Below are 20,725 nucleotides of genomic sequence, written 5' to 3'. Positions count from 1 at the left end.
TCTCACTCCCCCTGCTGGTATCTCCCAATATCACAGCTCACTCACTCTCACCTTTATCTCACTCCCCCTGCTGGTATCTCCCTGTATCACAGCTCACTCTCACCTTTATCTCACTCGCTCTGCTGGTATCTCCCGGTATCACAGCTCACTCACTCTCACCTTTATCTCCCTCCCCCTGCTGGTATCTCCTGGTATCACAGCTGACTCACTCACATTTATCTCACTCCCCCTGCTGGTATCTCCCAGTATCACAGCTCACTCACTCTCACCTTTATCTCACTCCCCCTGCTGGTATCTCCCGGTATCACAGCTCACTCACTCTCACCTTTATCTCACTCCCCCTGCTGGTGTCTCCAGATATCACAGCTCACTCATTCTCACCTTTATCTCCCTCCACCTGCTGGTATCTCCCGGTATCACAGCTCACTCAATCTCACCTTTATCTCACACTCCCTGCTGGTGTCTCCAGGTGTCACAGCTCACTCAGTCTCACCTTTATCTCACTCCACCTGCTGGTATCTCCCGGTATCACAGCTCACTCAGTCTCACCTTTATCTCGCTCCACCTGCTGGTATCTCCCGGTATCACAGCTCACTCAGTCTCACCTTTATCTCACTCCACCTGCTGGTGTCTCCCGGTATCACAGCTCACTCAGTCTCACCTTTATCTCCCTCCCCCTGCTGGTATCTCCCGGTATCACAGCTCACTCAGTCTCACCTTTATCTCACTCCCCCTGCTGGTATCTCCCGGTATCACAGCTCACTCAGTCTCACCTTTATCTCACTCCCCCTGCTGGTATCTCCCGGTATCACAGCTCACTCAGTCTCACCTTTATCTCACTCCCCCTGCTGGTATCTCCCGGTATCACAGCTCATTAAGTCTCACCTTTATCTCACTCCCCATGCTGGTGTCTCCAGGTATCACAGCTCACTCACTCTCACCTTTGTCTCACTCCCCCTGCTGGTATCTCCTGGTAGCACAGCTCACTCACTCTCACTGAGAATGCTCAGGGGATCCAAGAGCTAGTAGATCACAAGCGCAGAGCATTTCTGAGCCTGAAGCAACAACGCAACTCGGGAGCAGCAAAGCAGCATTACAGACGGCTCAAGGCTGAGGTCCAACAAAAACCCAGGACCTAAATAACAGGTGGTGGATGGAGAAAGCACAGGCCCAAGGTCCCACCACAATGCTGGCCAAGAACGGGGAAATACTCATCAAGGACACCGAGGCAGTCAGGGCCCGCTGGAAGGAGCACTCCAAAGATCTCCTCAATCGAGACTCTGCCTTTGACTCGAGTGTTCTCGACTCCATCCCGTAGCATGTTACTCGCCACCACCTCAGTGAAACCACAACACTGCACGAGGTAGATAAAGCCATAAGACAGCTTAAGAACAACAAGACTACAGGAGCGGATGGAATCCCTGCTGAGGCACTAAGGTACAGCAGAGAGGCACTGCTGGTGCGAATATATGACCTCATCTCGCTCATCTGGAGGAGGAGAGCATGCAGTGATCGTGACCATCTTTAAGAAAGGGGACAAGTCCGACTGCGGCAACTACAGAGGAATCTCCCTGCTATCAGCCACTGGGAAAGTTGTTGCTAGAGTTCTCCTCAACCATCTTCTCCCTGTAGCTGAGGAGCTCCTCCCGGAGTCACAGTGCGGATTTCGTCCCCTACGGGCACAACGGACATGATTTTTGCAGCGCGACAGCTGAGGGAAAAATGCAGGGAACAGCACCAGCCCTTATACATGGCCTTCTTCGAGCTTACAAAGGCCTTTGACACTGTCAACCGCGAGGGTCTATGGAGCGCCCTCCTCCATTTCGGATGCCCCCAAAAGTTCATCACCATCCTCCGCCTGCTCCACGACGACATGCAGGCCGTGATCCTTATCAACGGATCCATCACAACCCTCTGGGAGAAGAAATTCCGTCTCAACTCGCTTTTAAATTGGCTCCCCCGTATTTTGAGGCTGTGCCCCCTAGTTCTAGTCTCCCCTTCCAGTGGAAACAACCTCTCTGCCTCTATCTTGTCTATCCCTTTCATTATTTTAAATGTTTCTATAAGATCATCCCTCATCCTTCTGATCTCCAACGAGTAAAGACCCAGTCTACTCAATCTATCATCATAAGGTAACCCCCTCATCTCCGGAATCAGCCGAGTGAATCGTCTCTGTACCCCCTCCAAAGCCAGTATATCCTTCCTTAAGTAAGGTGACCAAAACTGCACGCAGTACTCCAGGTGCGGCCTCACCAATACCCTATACAGTTGCAGCAGGACCTCCCTGCTTTTGTACTCCATCCCTCTCGCAATGAAGGCCAACATTCCATTCGCCTTCCTGATTACCTGCTGCTCCTGCAAACTAACTTTTTGGGATTGGAAAAAAAAGGGCCTTGTAAATGTCTGGTATGTCACCCAGGTAGGGTGGCACGGTTTAATGTCTTTTGTTTTTGCAGATAAACTCCAAAAAGAGTTTCATGTACAAGGACCCCCAGGTCCCTCTGCACCTCAGCATGTTATAATTTCTCCCCATTCAAATAATATTCCCTTTTACTGTTTTTTTTCCCCAAGGTGGATGTCCTTACACTTTCTGACATTGTATTCCATCTGCCAAACCTTCGCCCATTCGCTTAACCTATCCAGGCTTGTGATTTAATTTTAGTGATTTTTTTGTGTGTGAAGGAGTGCTTTTAGCAGCACTGTTGAATAAATCACCTGCTGAAATCACTGAGTGCAGCTTTTCGCTGCTAAACTTGCAGAACAGGTGCTGCATTGGTGCATGCAAATTAAGGAGTGTGTGTTTTGAGAAATAAGAGTGCTAATTCAACTTTGCAATGGAACAACGTCCACCAAGAACAAAGAATTTCTTGCATGAGGAAGTGGAGATATTAGTCAACATAATTGAGCAGAGATGACAGGAGCTAGATACCAGCAACAGAGGTCGCATAAAAGTGCCACCTAAAGAAATGAAGAAACACTGGAACCAAGTTGCAGAAGATTACTGCGCAGTGGTGCGTACCAGGAGATCTGGAAGCCAGTGTAAAAAGAAATGGCACGATCTTGGTCTAGTAGTTAGTGTCAGTAATATTTTCCATTTTTAATGTAGTCATAATTATAACGTGGCTATCTGTATGTCCCACCTTGCAGACTGACACACTCTGTAAAAAGTTATATTTTACTCTTTGTAGAAGAAATTGGCCCACAACAAAAGGGAAGCAACTCGAACAGGAGGGGGCGTGCCCAATCTGCATCCACAGACACCCTTGGAACAGAGGGTAGCTGCTATGATGAGTCGTACATGGAGAAAAGCAATCAGTACAGCACAAGCTGGGCCCGCACGCGAGGAACAGGGTAAGTCCTGAAAATGCATCGTGGCCCTTCAAATCAACCTGCTGCCTGGCCTGCTATGTGTGAGAGTACTCATAACACCCATCCGGCCCCCTCCCTTGCTGTTAAACATTTGACTGTTCTGATATATTTTGCAGAACATGATGATGATGATGATGATGATGATGATGATGCCAACCCTGAGGATCCTGAGGATACAGAACAAGAACCAGTACAACCAGATGCGGACGAACCAGACTGGATGATGGCAGCGATGACTCAAATGTCTGCAGGGGAGAGTTTCCAAATTAATGTTTATGAGCCCCCATCAAGGGGCATCAGAGTTTCAACCCCCAGCATAGGTTCTGGTTCCACCTTCTATGGTTTTGATTCCGATGCTGTGGGTCCCAGTGCTGCTGCTGATATCATGGAGCAGTTTACACCCATTCACCCACCATCCCAGCCCACGGCTCGCACTCGAGTGCTGTCGTCTGGAACACCAAGTGCCCCACCGTCCCAGCCCGCGCCTCTCTCTCTAGTACTGCCGTCTGGAACACAGACCGTCCCACCGTCCCAGCCCATGCCTCTCTCTCTAGTACTGCCGTCTGGAACACAGACCGTCCCACCGTCCCAGCCCGCGCCTCTCTCTCTAGTACTGCCGTCTGGAACACAGACCATCCCACCGTTCCACCATCCCAGCCCGCGCCTCTCTCTCTAGTACTGCCGTCTGGAACAGAGCGTCCCACCGTCTCAGCTCGCGCCTCCCTGTGTAGTGGTGCCGTTTGGAACACCGAGCGTCCCATCGTCCCTGCCCGCGCCTCCAGTGCAGTGGTGCTGTGAGGCAGACCCAGACAGAGGAGAAGGAGATTGGAGACGCGCTCTCCTGAGATGCAGCGTGCAACAGATGCGGCTCAGGTTGTGGCAATGGGTATGGAGACCAAAGAGCTTACCCGATCACTCATCGGTAGCGTCAGTGCAGTGGGTGAAGAGGTGACGGGCCTGACGGGAGAAATAGCAGTAATGACACGGGAACTTAGGGAGGGAATGTCCGAGGGAGTGCAATCGACGACACAGGGCCGTCAGGGAGGGCATGCAAACGACAGCACAGGCCCCTCATGGGGACAGCTGCTGCAATAAGGGCACACAGCCCCGCCAGTCAAATGACACCCCCATGAAGAAGTGAACATTCACTGAGATGTGGATGAGAGATGGTTGCAGCCTTTCTCTGCTGCTTTTGTTCTTGTTCTTGATGTAGCTGTCGTCGCGTTTTTCACATTGAAATTGTTTTGTAAGTTTTGTAACTTTACAACTTATAAGTGATCTTAGGGTGTTGAAGTGATCTTATCGTGTAAATGCTCTCACTTTTTGTAACTTATTTAATTTTGCACCTAAAAGTGATCTTGAAGTTTAAGTGATGTTAAGAGTGTAAGATTTTTCACATTGAGATTGTTTTGTAACTTTACAAGTTTATAAGTGATCGTAAAGTTTTTAAGTGATCTTCAAGAGTCACATTAAAAAGTGAAGTTTGATACAACAAATATTTTATTACAGTGACGTTAACTTTTCAATAAAATATTTTTTCATTAAAACTGTTTCAGGAAATTAGGGGTGCATGCAATAAAGGTGCAGCAGTTATAATGGGTGACTTTAATATGCATATAGATTGGGTTAACCAAACTGGAAGCAATACGGTGGAGGAGGATTTCCTGGAGTGCATAAGGGATGATTTTCTCGACCAATATGTTGAGGAACCAACTGGGGGAGAGGCCATCTTAGACTGGGTGTTGTGTAATGAGAGAGGATTAATTAGTAATCTCGTTGTGTGAGGCCCCTTGGGGAAGAGTGACCATAATATGGTGGAATTCTACATTAGGATGAAGAATGAAACAGTTAATTCAGAGACCATGGTCCAGAACTTAAAGAAGGGTAACTTTGAAGGTATGAGGCGTGAATTGGCTAGGATAGATTGGCGAATGATACTTAAGGGGTTGACAGTGGATGGGCAATGGCAGACATTTAGAGACCGCATGGATGAACTACAACAATTGTACATCCCTGTCTGGCGTAAAAATAAAAAAGGGAAGATGGCTCAACCGTGGCTATCAAGGGAAATCAGGGATAGTATCAAAGCCAAGGAAGTGGCATACAAATTGGCCAGAAATAGCAGTGAACCTGGGGATTGGGAGAAATTTAGAACTCAGCAGAGGAGGACAAAGGGTTTGATTAGGGCAGGGAAAATAGAGTACGAGAGGAAGCTTGCGGGGAACATTAAGACGGACTGCAAAAGCTTCTATAGATATGTAAAGAGAAAAAGGTTAGGAAAGACAAACGTAGGTCCCCTGCAGTCAGAATCAGGGAAGTCATACTGGGGAACAAAGAAATGGCAGACCAATTGAACAAGTACTTTGGTTCAGTATTCACTAAGGAGGACACAAACAACCTTCCGGATATAAAAGGGGTCAGAGGCTCTAGCAAGAAGGAGGAACTGAGGGAAATCCTTATTAGTCGGGAAATTGTGTTGGGGAAATTGATGGGATTGAAGGCCGATAAATCCCCAGGGCCTGATGGACTGCATCCCAGAGTACTTAAGGAGGTGGCCTTGGAAATAGCGGATGCATTGACAGTCATTTTCCAACATTCCATAGACTCTGGATCAGTTCCTATCGAGTGGAGGGTAGCCAAAGTAACCCCACTTTAAAAAAGGAGGGAGAGAGAAAACAGGGAATTATAGACCGGTCAGCCTGACCTCAGTAGTGGGTAAAATGATGGAATCAATTATTAAGGATGTCATAGCAGCGCATTTGGAAAGAGGTGACATGATAGGTCCAAGTCAGCATGGATTTGTGAAAGGGAAATCGTGCTTGACAAATCTTCTGGAATTTTTTGAGGATGTTTCCAGTAGAGTGGACAAGGGAGAACCAGTTGATGTGGTATATTTGGACTTTCAGAAGGCTTTCGACAAGGTCCCACACAAGAGATTAATGTGCAAAGTTAAAGCACATGGGATTGGGGATAGTGTGCTGACATGGATTGAGAACTGGTTGTCAGACAAGAAGCAAAGAGTCGGAGTAAATGGGTACTTTTCAGAATGGCAGGCAGTGACTAGTGGGGTACCGCAAAGTTCTGTGCTGGGGCCGCAGCTGTTTACATTGTACATTAATGATTTGGACGAGGGGATTAAATGTAGTATCTCCAAATTTGCGGTTGACACTAAGTTGGGTGGCAGTGTGAGCTGTGAGGAGGATGCTATGAGGCTGCAGAGTGACTTGGATGGGTTAGGTGAGTGGGCAAATGCATGGCAGATGAAGTATAATGTGGATAAATGTGAGGTTATCCACTTTGGTGGTTAAAAACAGAGAGACAGACTATTATCTGAATGGTGACAGATTAGGAAAAGGGGAGGTGCAACGAGACCTGGGTGTCATGGTACATCAGTCATTGAAGGTTGGCATTCAGGTACAGCAGGCGGTTAAGAAAGCAACTGGCATGTTGGCCTTCATAGCGAGGGGATTTGAGTACAGGGGCAGGGAGGTGTTGCTACAGTTGTACAGGGCCATGGTGAGGCCACACCTGGAGTATTGTGTACAGTTTTGGTCTCCTAACTTGAGGAAGGACATTCTTGCTATTGAGGGAGTGCAGCGAAGGTTCACCAGACTGATTCCCGGGATGGCAGGACTGACATATGAAGAAAGACTGGATCAACTGGGCTTGTATTCACTGGAGTTCAGAAGAATGAGAGGGGACCTCATAGAAACGTTTAAAATTCTGACGGGTTTAGACAGGTTAGATGCGGGAAGAATGTTCCCAATGTTGGGGAAGTCCAGAACCAGGGGTCACAGTCTAAGGATAAGGGGTAAGCCATTTAGGACTGAGATGAGGAGAAACTTCTTCACCCAGAGAGTGGTGAACCTGTGGAATTCTCTACCACAGAAAGTTGTTGAGGCCAATTCACTAAATATATTCAAAAAGGAGTTAGATATAGTCCTTACTACTCGGGGGATCAAGGGGTATAGCGAGAAAGCTGGAATGGGGTACTGAAGTTGCATGTTCAGCCATGAACTCATTGAATGGTGGTGCAGGCTCGAAGGGCCGAATGGCCTACTCCTGCACCTATTTTCTATGTTTCGATGTTCCATTAACACAACACAACGTAGGAACAACTGCAAAGAACAAACATGTCCATGTGCAACAGTGGTCGCAGAGCCCTCAGGCATCAGTAGTTGAAGCGTTCACGGATGAGCTGCTGGCGCAGGGCTCGAACAATCGTTAAAGGAGGGCGGTCTCTGACCTCGTGCTCCGGCATCAGGCACTTGCATGCTTTCCTGATCGTCGTCATCATCCTCATCCTGCTCTTCCAAAATACTATCATCAGGCACTGGACCCTCACATGGGTCTTCTGGTTCCACTACCAGCTCCTGCTGCCTCATGATGGCTAAGTTATGGAGCATGCAGCACACAACAGTGAAGTGACCGACAATCTGAGGAGAGTATTGCAAGTGGCCTCCGGAATGGTCCAGGCATCGGAAACGCTGTTTCAATATGCCAATGGTCCTCGCAATGATGCTGCGCGGCGCAATGTGCGCCATGTTGTATTGACGGTCAGCTTCTGTCCGTGTCACGTGTAGGGGCATTATGAGCCAGGTGGTCAGGCCGTACCCTTTGTCTCCCAGTAGCCAGCTCTGCCCTTCTGGCTGCTGCTCAAACATGTCAGATAGAACGCTGTCGCGAGGGATGACCGCATCGTGGGTGCTGCCAGGGTATCTCGCATCGACTGACATGATGCGCTGCTTGTCGTCACACACGAGCTGCACATTGATGGGAGTGGAAACCTTTTCTATTCCTGTACTGCTCGGAATCCTCCACAGGTGCTCGCAAGGCTATGTGGGTACAATCAATGCAGCCCTGTACCTTTGGGAAGCCAGCAATCCTGAAGAAGCCCACAGCCCTCTCATGGATCGCTTGTGCGGTCGTTCATTGGGAAATTGATGAAGTCATTCCTTCGCGCATACAGTGCAGCCGTGACCTGGTAAACGCAGGCATGTATTGCACGTCGAGAGATGGCGCACACATCTCCAGGTGTAGCCTGAAACGATCCAGAGGCATAGAAGGCAAGTGCAGCTGTTACCTTCACTTCAACAGGCAAGGCAGTTGGTGTTCTGCTTCTGGGCTGTAAATCTGCTCTAAGCATATCACAGATCTCAACGGCAACTTCTCTGCGGAAACGCAGCCTTTTGAAACAATCAGCCTCGCTTATGTCCAGGTACGAGCGCCTGGCTCGATATTGCCGATGTGGGTAAGGTCTCCTGTCCATCAGCCTACGGGCTGTGACGTTCCTGGTACGGTGAGCTCTAATCAATTCTCTCCTATGCAGTGAATTGCTTGCGAACCATTGCACAATCCGTGGTGTTGACAAAGCAGCACCCATTCTGCAATTACAAATTTAAGTTTCAAACTGGCTATCTGTCTGCCTCATCCTATCCTGTGGCCGAATGGCCTCAGCCTCCCTCGCAGCTCGAAGGCTGCTTGCTGTGTCTTCGGCTGCCGTCGAGCCACTGACGCCGCCCCTGTCTCCTACATGGAAGGAAGGCCGACCTGAAGCACCGCAGCTCGAAGGCTGCTGCTGCTTCACACAGGTAGGAATATTCAATCTTTTGTATTTGCTTTGTTTATAATCTTTTATTCAGGATGGCTCTTTATTTGTATAACTTATATTTGTATTTGTATAATCTCAGTCTATAACTAAGACTGTTGAATGCTTGTAAAATTTAATTACTTCCCCCTCCCCGCCCCCTCGTTCCCTACGCCTGATTTGTAACCTACGCCTGATTTCTAAAGTGTTGGCAAGGTTTTTCTGAGCGTACAAAAATCTAGACTTACTCCATTCTAAGTTAGTTTGGAGTAAGTTTTCGCTGCCTAAACTTTCAAAACAGACGTAAGTGGCCGGACACGCCCGCTTTTGAAAAAAAAATCTGTTCCAAAATGAAACTGTTCTCACTGACTAGAACTGGAGCAAACTAAATGCCGAGAATTGCAATTTCGAAAATACTCCATTCAAAAAAATTGGAGCAACTCAGACCGAAACTTGACCCCTATGTTTCTATGATTGTATTGCAGAGTGATATTCCAGTGAAAGGACTATTATATTGTAAAGTGCTGTTCCATTGCAATTTACTTCAATATTGCAAAGTCTAATCCATTGCGAACCAATAATACAACCATGGACGTTTATGGCACAGGAGGCCGCCATTCGGCCCGTCTAGCCCGTGCCAGCTCTGTGCAAGGGGGCGTCAGATAGTTCCACTCCCCGACCCTTTACCCCTAACCCTACAATTTTTGTTTTTCCTTCAGGTACTGATCTAATTCCCTTTGGAAAGCCACGATGTCGTACATTCCAGAGCAAACTCACTCGCAGCGTAAAAAAGCTCTCTCCTTTCGCCTTTGGTTCTTCTGCCAATCACCTTAACTCTGTGTCCTCTGGTTCTCGACCCTCCTGCCAATGGGAACGGTTTCTCTCGACTTTGTCTACACCCCTCGCTATGTTGAACACCTGTATGGAATCTCCGCAATTTTCTCTGCTCTGTGGAGAATAAGCCCAGCTTCTCCAGTCTATCCATGTAACTGAGGTCCCTCATCCCTGGAACCAGTCTTAGATATCTTTTCTGCAACCTCTCTAAGGCTTCACATCCTTCCTAGAGTGCGCTCCCATGAGTTGGACACAATACTCCAGTTGAAACCGAACCAGTGTTGTATAAAGGTCCATCATAACTTTCTTGCTTTGTACTCTATTCCTCGAATTATGAAGCCCAAGATTCCGTATACTTTTATTAACCGCATTCTCAATCTATCCTGCCACCTTCAACAATTTGTGCAATTATACCCCAGGACTCTCTGTGCATGCTCTCCCTTTAGAATTATGCACTTTAGTTCATATTGCCTCTCCTTGTTCTTCCTACCAAAATGCATCACTTTGCAATGTTCAGTGTCAAATTTCATTTGTCACGTTTCTGCCCATTCCAACAGCCTGTCTGTGTCCTCTTGTATTCTTTAACTATCCTCCTCACTGTTCATTATACTTTCAAGTTTTGTATCCAGGGACCAGGGAGAACTCCCCTTTTCTTTGAATAACGTCATGGGATCTTTTAATCCCACTTGGGAGGTCAGGTGGGGCCTCCATTCAACGTCCCGTGTGAAAGGCGGCACCTCTGACAGTGCAGTGCTCCCTCTGTACTGCATTAGTATGTAGGCCTAGATTTTATGCTCAAGGCTCTGTGGGTGGACATGATCCCACAACCTACTGACTCAGAGACCAGAGTGCTCCCACTGAGCCACGACTAACACCTCATTACTCCGGATTATTTCAGTTCTCTTACCGTCGGTTACTCTCATGGACAAGTCCAAGCTCCAGAGCACTACTCCTCGCCTTGGGATCCAGGGAAGGTATTGGTAACATGCCCATGTACCTGCCCTGGGAGTGTTTGATGGGACAGTGTAGAGGGAGCTTTACTCTGCATCTAACCCGTGCTGTACCTGCCCTGGGAGTGTTTGATGGGACAGTGTAGAGGGAGCTTTACTGCTGTACCTGCCCTGGGAGTGTTTCATGGGACAGTGTAGAGGGAGCTTTACTCTGTTTCGAACCCATGCTGGACCTGTCCCGCGAGTGTTTGACGGGACAGTGTAGAGGGAGCTTTACTCTTTATCTAACCCTTGCTGTACCTGCCCTTGGAGAGATTGATGGGAAAGTGTACATAGAAACATAGAAACATAGAAAATAGGTGCAGGAGCAGGCCATTCAGCCCTTCTAGCCTGCACCGCCATTCAATGAGTTCATGGCTGAACATGAAACTTCAGTACCCGCTTCCTGCTTTCTCGCCATACCCCTTGATCCCCCGAGTAGTAAGGACTTCATCTAACTCCCTTTTGAATATATTTAGTGAATTGGCCTCAACAACTTTCTGTGGTAGAGAATTCCACAGGTTCACCACTCTCTGGGTGAAGAAGTTTCTCCTCATCTCGGTCCTAAATGGCTTACCCCTTATCCTCAGACTGTGACCCCTGGTTCTGGACTTCCCCAACATTGGGAACATTCTTTCTGCATCTAACCTGTCTAAACCCGTCAGAATTTTAAACGTTTCTATGAGGTCCCCTCTCATTCTTCTGAACTCCAGTGAATACAAGCCCAGTTGATCCAGTCTTTCTTGATAGGTCAGTCCCACCATCCCGGGAATCAGTCTGGTGAATCTTCGCTGCACTCCCTCAATAGCAAGAATGTCCTTCCTCAAGTTAGGAGACCAAAACTGTACACAATACTCCAGGTGTGGCCTCACCAAGGCCCTGTACAACTGTAGCAACACCTCCCTGCCCCTGTACTCAAATCCCCTCGCTATGAAGGCCAACATGCCATTTGCTTTCTTAACCGCCTGCTGTACCTGCATGCCAACCTTCAATGACTGATGTACCATGACACCCAGGTCTCGTTGCACCTTCCCTTTTCCTAATCTGTCACCATTCAGATAATAGTCTGTTTCTCTGTTTTTACCACCAAAGTGGATAACCTCACATTTATCCACATTATACTTCATCTGCCATGCATTTGCCCACTCACCTAACCTATCCAAGTCACTCTGCAGCCTCATAGCATCCTCCTCGCAGCTCACACTGCCACCCAACTTAGTGTCATCCGCAAATTTGGAGATACTACATTTAATCCCCTCATCTAAATCATTAATGTACAATGTAAACAGTTGGGGCCCCAGCACAGAACCTTGCGGTACCCCACTAGTCACTGCCTGCCATTCTGAAAAGTACCCATTTACTCCTACTCTTTGCTTCGTGTCTGACAACCAGTTCTCAATCCACGTCAGCACACTACCCCCAATCCCATGTGCTTTAACTTTGCACATTAATCTCTTGTGTGGGACCTTATCGAAAGCCTTCTGAAAGTCCAAATATACAACATCAACTGGTTCTCCTTTGTCTACTTTACTGGAAACATCCTCAAAAAATTCCAGAAGATTTGTCAAGCATGATTTCCCTTTCACAAATCCATGCTGACTTGGATCTATCATGTCACCATTTTCCAAATGCGCTGCTATGACATCTTTAATAATTGATTCCATCATTTTACCCACTACTGAGGTCAGGCTGACTGGTCTATAATTCCGTGTTTTCTCTCTCCCTCCTTTTTTAAAAAGTGGGGTTACATTGGCTACCCTCCACTCCATAGGAACTGATCCAGAGTCAATGGAATGTTGGAAAATGACTGTCAATGCATCCGCTATTTCCAGGCCACCTCCTTAAGTACTCTGGGATGCAGTCCATCAGGCCCTGGGGATTTATCGGCCTTCAATCCCATCAATTTCCCCAACACAATTTCCCGACTAATAAAGATTTCCCTCAGTTCCTCCTCCTTACTAGACCCTCTGACCCCTTTTATATCCGGAAGGTTTTTGTGTCCTCCTTAGTGAATACTGAACCAAAGTACTTGTTCAATTGGTCTGCCATTTCTTTGTTCCCCGTTATGACTTCCCCTGATTCTGACTGCAGGGGACCTACGTTTGTCTTTACTAACCTTTTTCTCTTTACATATCTATAGAAACTTTTGCAATCCGCCTTAATGTTCCCTGCAAGCTTCTTCTCGTACTCCATTTTCCCCGCCCTAATCAAACCCTTTGTCCTCCTCTGCTGAGTTCTAAATTTCTCCCAGTCCCCGGGTTCGCTGCTATTTCTGGCCAATTTGTATGCCACTTCCTTGGCTTTAATACTATCCCTGATTTCCCTTGATAGCCACGGTTGAGCCACCTTCCCTTTTTTATTTTTACGCCAGATAAAAGTACATATAAGAACATTAGAAATAGGAGCAGGAGTAGGTCATACAGCCCCTCGAGCCTGCTCTTCCATTCAATAAGATCATGGCTGATCTGATCATGGACTCAGCTCCACTTCCCCGCCCGCTCCCCATAACCCTTTATCCCCTTATCGTTTAAGAAACTGTCTATTTCTGCCTTAAATGTATTTAATGTCCCAGCTTCTCTGAGGCAGCGAATTCCACAGATTTACAACCCTCTGAGAGAAGAAATTTCTCCTCATCTCAGTTTTAAATGGGCGGCCCCTTATTCTAAGATCATGCCCTCTCGTTCTAGTCTCCCCCATCAGTGGAAACATCCTCTCTGCATCCACCTTGTCAAGCCCCCTCATAATCTTATATGTTTCAACCAGATCACCTCACATTCTTCTGAATTCCAATGAGTTGAGGCCCAACCTCCTCAACCTTTCCTCATAAGTCAACTCCCTCATCCCCAGAATCAACCGAGTGAACCTTCTCTGAACTGCCTCCAAAGCAAGTATATCCTTTCGTAAATATGGAAACCAAAACTGCACGCAGTATTCCAGGTGTGGCCTCACCAATGCCTCATATAGCTGCAGCAAGACTTCCCTGCTTTTAGACTCCATCCCCTTCGCAATAAAGGCCAAGATTCCATTCGCCTTCCTGATCACTTGCTGTACCTGCATACTAACCTTTTGTGTTTTATGCACAAGGACCCCCAGGTCCCGCTGTACTACAGCACTTTGTAATCTTTCTCCATTTAAATAATAACTTGCTCTTTGATTTTTTTCTGCCAAAGTGCATGACCTCACACTTTCCCACATTATGCTCCTTCTGCCAAATTGTTGCCCACTCACTGAGCCTGTCTATGTCCTTTTGCAGATTTTTTGTGTCCTCCTCACACATTGCTTTTCCTCCCATCTTTGTATCCAGCAAACTTGGCTACGTTACAATCGGTCCTCTCTTCCAATTCGTTGATATGGATTGTAAATAGTTGGGGTCCCAGCACTGATCCCTGTGGCACCCCACTAGTTACTGATTGCCAACCTGAGAATGAACCATTTATCCCGATTCTCTGTTTTCTGTTAGTTAGCCAATCCTCTATCCATGCTAATATATTACCCCCAACCCCAGGAACTTTTATCTTGTGCAGTAACCTTTTCTGTGGCACCTTGTCAAACGCCTTCTGGAAGTCCAAGTACACCACATCCACTGGTTCCCCTTTATCCACCCTGTTCGTTACATCCTCAAAGAACTCCAGCAAATTTGTCAAACATGACTTCCCCTTCATCAATCCATGCCGACTTTGCCTGACCGAGTTATGCTTTTCCAAATGTCCTGGTATTGCTTCTTTAACAATGGACACCAACATTTTCCCAACCACAGTTCAGCTAACTGTTCTATAGTTTCCTGCTTTTTGTCTGCCTTCTGTCTCAAATATGGGTGTTACATTTGTAGTTTTCTGACCTGCTGGGAGCTTTACTCTGTATCTAATCCCGTGCTGTACCTGCCCTGGGAGTGTTTGATGGGACAGTGTAGAGGGAGCTTTACTCTGTCTCTCGCCCATGCTGTACCTGCCCTGGGAGTGTTTGATGGGACAGTGCAGAGGGAGCTTTACTCTGTATCTAACCCAGTGCTGTACCTGCCCTGGGAGTGTTTGATGGACAGTGTAGAGGGAGCTTTACTCTGTATCTAGCCCATGCTGTACCTGCCCTGGGAGTGGTGATGTGAACCTACCTGTGTCCATTCTCATTATCCGTGAAGACGTTGGATCTTCTCCCCTGTTTGGACCTTTAGCCATGGTGGTGACAGGTGTTCCCAGATTCTGATGCTCTGTCATAAATATATTCATAGGAGTGTTAGAGGGATATATAAAATTGAGAAGGAGAAGGTTGCCTTGTTGAACATGATACCCAGTCCCTCCTCCCCCATCAGTACAACAGCGGTTAGCTCTGGGATCGAGCATTTCCCGAGTGTTACGATCAAGTCTCCACATCAGGTGTGACATAGACAGCTGCCCAGTGAAATCCAGTGAGTCCCGCTGATCTCCACAACCCAGTTCCAGACGGGCTCCCGTCGGCCGAGACTGCGCACTGGGAGCGCCCATTGGTGAGATTTACTCAGTACAGGCCCAAACCAGCTTTATTCCTGAGGTAGGGAATATTCTGCTGGGAAATGCGGAGTGGGTGATCATTGATCAATTAAATAATCCTTCACTTGGTTTTATACAATCTGGCGGTATTGTATTATCTTTATTCACAGATTTGTGTTTAACATTTTTAATTTGTTGAGTTGTGATGTTAAATTTTGGCATTTTATGAATATTATATCTATCCACATACACAATATAAAGCTGGATGTAATTGCTCTGGTCTCTATGGGCAGTGACAATGTCCGTGTGTTCATGGAGATGTGACCTGGTTGCTGCTTCTATTTGAATATATTGACTGTATCTCTCATGGTGTCAGCACCTGACCAATGAGCACTGTAGGAGGTGAGGACATTTCCCACTGTTCCACTGATATTAACACTAATGTAGAATGAATTGTGTACCTTCAGTCAGGGGATACATAACATTGATTTGTTTCATTATCATTAGATGTCTTACAATCTCAAAACACCATAAATATAGAATTGGTAGATTTAGCTGCTGTATTACAATCACAATTCTCCACTTGTACGTGTGCAGACACACACTCACCCACGTTATCTGTCATCATCCCTTCCTTTCCCCACTCTGGAAATGCAAGCGATTCAGTCTCGGATCAGTAATTTCTCCAAACAGAAGTTGAAGTTATTCTCCGGCATTAATTTGTGAGCAGTTAGTAAATGGGCAGCAGGGTTTTGGATGAGTGCAAGTTTATGGAGGGTGTAAGAAGGGAGGCCGGCCAGGAGAACGTTGGAACAGTCAAGTCTAGAGGTTGCAAAGGCAGAGATAAGGGTTTCAGCAACAGATGGTTCATCTGCTGTTGTTCCTCAGTCTGCAACCCCATTAACTTCCAGCTGTAGGCCTTCTCTATCACTCCATCATTTACCAGCGATCTAATTATGTGAGACAGAAAATGAGATAAATATTGATAAAGTGACGCAGACTGGGACTCTCTCTGACCTTTCTCTCCAGTCCATCCCCTGGACCAGTGTGTACCTGAGTCAATGGGACTCTCTCTGACCTTTCTCTCCAGTCCATCCCCAGGACCAGTGTGTATCTGAGTCAATGGGACTCTCTCTGACCTTTCTCTCCAGGACCAGTATGTACCTGAGTCAATGGGACTCTCTCTGACCTTTCTCTCCAGGACCAGTATGTACCTGAGTCAATGAGACTCTCTCTGACCTTTCTCCCCAGGACCAGTGTGTACCTGAGTCAATGGGACTCTCTCTGACCTTTCTCCCCAGGACCAGTGTGTACCTGAGTCAATGGGACTCTCTCTGACCTTTCTCTCCAGGACCAGTATGTACCTGAGTCAATGAGACTCTCTCTGACCTTTCTCCCCAGGACCAGTATGTACCTGAGTCAATGGGACTCTCTCTGACCTTTCTCTCCAGTCCATCCCCAGGACCAGTGTGTACCTGAGTCAATGGGACTCTCTCTGACCTTTCTCTCCAGTCCATCCCCTGGACCAGTGTGTACCTGAGTCAATGGGACTCTCTCTGACCTTTCTCTCCAGTCCATCCCCAGGACCAGTGTGTACCTGAGTCAATGGGACTCTCTCTGACCTTTCTCTCCAGGACCAGTACCTGAGTCAATGGGACTCTCTCTGACCTTTCTCTCCAGGACCAGTATGTACCTGAGTCAATGGGACTCTCTCTGACCTTTCTCTCCAGTCCATCCCCTGGACCAGTGTGTACCTGAGTCAATGGGACTCTCTCTGACCTTTCTCTCCAGTCCATCCCCTGGACCAGTGTGTACCTGAGTCAATGGGACTCTCTCTGACCTTTCTCTCCAGTCCATCCCCAGGACCAGTGTGTATCTGAGTCAATGGGACTCTCTCTGACCTTTCTCCCCAGGACCAGTGAGTACCTGAGTCAATGGGACTCTCTCCGACCTTTCTCCCCAGGACCAGTGTGTATCTGAGTCAATGGGACTCTCTCTGACCTTTCTCTCCAGGACCAGTATGTACCTGAGTCAATGGGACTCTCTCTGACCTTTCTCTCCAGTCCATCCCCTGGACCAGTGTGTACCTGAGTCAATGGGACTCTCTCTGACCTTTCTCTCCAGTCCATCCCCTGGACCAGTGTGTACCTGAGTCAATGGGACTCTCTCTGACCTTTCTCTCCAGGACCAGTATGTACCTGAGTCAATGAGACTCTCTCTGACCTTTCTCCCCAGGACCAGTGTGTATCTGAGTCAATGGGACTCTCTCTGACCTTTCTCTCCAGGACCAGTATGTACCTGAGTCAATGGGACTCTCTCTGACCTTTCTCTCCAGTCCATCCCCAGGACCAGTGTGTACCTGAGTCAATGGGACTCTCTCTGACCTTTCTCTCCAGTCCATCCCCTGGACCAGTGTGTACCTGAGTCAATGGGACTCTCTCTGACCTTTCTCTCCAGTCCATCCCCAGGACCAGTGTGTACCTGAGTCAATGGGACTCTCTCTGACCTTTCTCCCCAGGACCAGTGTGTACCTGAGTCAATGGGACTCTCTCTGACCTTTCTCTCCAGGACCAGTACCTGAGTCAATGGGACTCTCTCTGACCTTTCTCTCCAGGACCAGTATATACCTGAGTCAATGGGACTCTCTCTGACCTTTCTCTCTAGTCCATCCCCTGGACCAGTGTGTACCTGAGTCAATGGGACTCTCTCTGACCTTTCTCTCCAGTCCATCCCCTGGACCAGTGTGTACCTGAGTCAATGGGACTCTCTCTGACCTTTCTCTCCAGTCCATCCCCAGGACCAGTGTGTATCTGAGTCAATGGGACTCTCTCTGACCTTTCTCCCCAGGACTAGTGTGTACCTGAGTCAATGGGACTCTCTCTGACCTTTCTCCCCAGGACCAGTGTGTATCTGAGTCAATGGGACTCTCTCTGACCTTTCTCTCCAGGACCAGTATGTACCTGAGTCAATGGGACTCTCTCTGACCTTTCTCTCCAGTCCATCCGCTGGACCAGTGTGTACCTGAGTCAATGGGACTCTCTCTGACCTTTCTCTCCAGTCCATCCCCTGGACCAGTGTGTACCTGAGTCAATGGGACTCTCTCTGACCTTTCTCTCCAGTCCATCCCCAGGACCAGTGTGTACCTGAGTCAATGGGACTCTCTCTGACCTTTCTCTCCAGTCCATCCCCTGGACCAGTGTGTACCTGAGTCAATGGGACAGTCTCTGACCTTTGCCCCCCAGGACCAGTGTGTATCTGAGTCAATGGGACTCTCTCTGACCTTTGCCCCCCAGGACCAGTGTGTACCTGAGTCAATGGGACTCTCTCTGACCTTTGCCCCCCAGGACCAGTGTGTATCTGAGTCAATGGGACTCTCTCTGACCTTTGCCCCCCAGGACCAGTGTGTACCTGAGTCAATGGGACTCTCTCTGACCTTTGCCCCCCAGGACCAGTGTGTATCTGAGTCAATGGGACTCTCTCTGACCTTTGCCCCCCAGGACCAGTGTGTACCTGAGTCAATGGGACTCTCTCTGACCTTTCTCCCCAGGACCAGTGTGTACCTGAGTCAATGGGACTCTCTCTGACCTTTCTCTCCAGGACCAGTACCTGAGTCAATGGGACTCTCTCTGACCTTTCTCTCCAGGACCAGTATGTACCTGAGTCAATGGGACTCTCTCTGACCTTTGCCCCCCAGGAGCAGTGTGCACCTGAGTCAATGGGACTCTCTCTGACCTTTGCCCCCCAGGACCAGTGTGTACCTGAGTCCATGGGACTCTCTCTGACCTTTGCCCCCCAGGACCAGTGTGTACCTGAGTCAATGGGACTCTCTCTGACCTTTGCCCCCCAGGACCAGTGTGTACCTGAGTCAATGGGACTCTCTCTGACCTTTGCCCCCCAGGACCAGTGTGTACCTGAGTCAATGGGACACTCTCTGACCTTTGCCCCCCAGGACCAGTGTGTATCTGAGTCAATGGGACTCTCTCTGACCTTTGCCCCCCAGGACCAGTGTGTACCTGAGTCAATGGGACTCTCTCTGACCTTGCTCCCCTGTCGATCGATGGACGCTCTGTGAATCGGAAGAGTTCTCTGTGTTTGGTGCTCTCACAATCCTGGGCTGGTCCACCTGCTGTTGTTCCTCAGTCTACAATCCCGGTTTACTTCCAGCTGCGGCCCTTTCTCAGTCGCTCCTCCATTCACCGGGATATCTGATGATGGCAGGGCAGAAAATGAGCAGAATATTGACGGTGTGAAGCCGCGTGTGACGTGAAGCTGCCCTGGAGTTACTGGTAGAAAGACAAGATTGAAGTAGAAATAAGTGCAGAGTGTGCAGTCAGAGACTCCTCATATACCGGCCGTGCATCTTCCAGCAGGAGCTGACATATTGGGGAGAATGAAGCTGAGGAAAGAGTGCTGTATATTGTCACTCAATCTTCCAGCTGCACTGCCCCCAGCAGCAGGTCAAGGGCCGTGGCCCTGAATGTCAGGCCAATGACAATGATCTTCCCTCAGCTCCATTCTCTCTCTGTCCCCCCACACACACTGCCTGAGCTCTCAGGCTGACTGTTCCCAGCACCTTGTCTCTTTATTCTCTCACATTGCAGCATTCCCGCTGCTGGGCTCAGGGGCTGTGTGGGCGGGGCCCTGACCTCACACACGGTGGGCGGGGCCATGTCCCGCGCGCTGCCGGGCTCGCGGCGTGACCGTTCAACCGCCGCACGGTTCAAATCAGGAGCCACGTGACCCCCCCCACTCCCCGCCCCGCGCGCGCTTCCTTCTGCAGTCCTCTGGGCGGGGCTCTGTGGGGCGGCGGCACTGCGATTGGTGCAAGGGGCTGTCACTCTCCCGTGTGCAGCCAGTAGGACGGCAGCACTCAGCCAGGGGGTGGTTAATTTATGCAGTGGGGGGAAGGGAATGGGACAGTGACGGGGCTGGAACAGCGGGGACAATGGCGCAGCTCCGTCTGCCGGCCTCAACATGCGGCAGTGTCAGGTCTGAGGCTTTCTATCACACACCCAGGGACTGTAAACTAACAGTAAGGGGCTGTAACTGAGCGGGGAAAGCGGGCCGCTTACTGTCAGCATCACATCCCGGGGAATGTGCTGAGCCGGCTCACAATACAGGGCCCGGTCCGGGGATGGAGGGCGGGGGCTCAGTCTGCAGCCGGCGGAGAAAGTGGCGCATTTCCGGCCGCACCGCTCACAGTGTGCAATCTCAGGCGGGGGGCCGGGATTTTACTGTGAGGGCAAACACCGAACTTAACACAGGCCCGGAGCTGGGGGTTTGGGACATGTGGGAGTTAGTGAAACTATCAGTGGGCCCAGACACTGTGTAACCCGGGGGTGGGCCCAGTGGGCCCAGACACTGTGTAACCCGGGGGTGGGCCCAGTGAGATCAGACACTGTGTAACCCGGGGGTGGGCCCAGTGAGATCAGACAGTGTGTAACCCGGGGGTGGGCCCAGTGAGATCAGACACTGTGTAACCC

General features: G+C 48.8%; 2 protein-coding genes across 8 annotated transcripts in view; one reads left to right on the top strand and one right to left on the bottom strand.

Moving 5' to 3' along the window:
- LOC139242937 (uncharacterized) overlaps nucleotides 1-20,725 on the bottom strand; it is a 596,540-nt gene that overhangs the window by 315,430 nt on the left and 260,385 nt on the right. The window lies entirely within an intron of this gene.
- The window catches only part of LOC139242927 (NACHT, LRR and PYD domains-containing protein 3-like), a 61,874-nt gene continuing 61,292 nt past the window's right edge, over nucleotides 20,144-20,725 (top strand). For both annotated transcript variants that reach the window (XM_070870555.1, XM_070870556.1), the window contains exon 1: nucleotides 20,144-20,231. The gene's annotated coding sequence lies outside the window, so the exon portion shown is untranslated. The remainder of the gene's footprint in view (nucleotides 20,232-20,725) is intronic.

This window comes from Pristiophorus japonicus, unplaced genomic scaffold (genome assembly GCF_044704955.1).
Source record: "Pristiophorus japonicus isolate sPriJap1 unplaced genomic scaffold, sPriJap1.hap1 HAP1_SCAFFOLD_154, whole genome shotgun sequence".
In the NCBI taxonomy this organism is placed as follows: Eukaryota; Metazoa; Chordata; class Chondrichthyes; family Pristiophoridae; genus Pristiophorus; species Pristiophorus japonicus.
The sequence above is the reverse complement of the archived record's forward strand: the minus strand, read 5'-3'. Positions and strand labels throughout refer to the sequence as shown.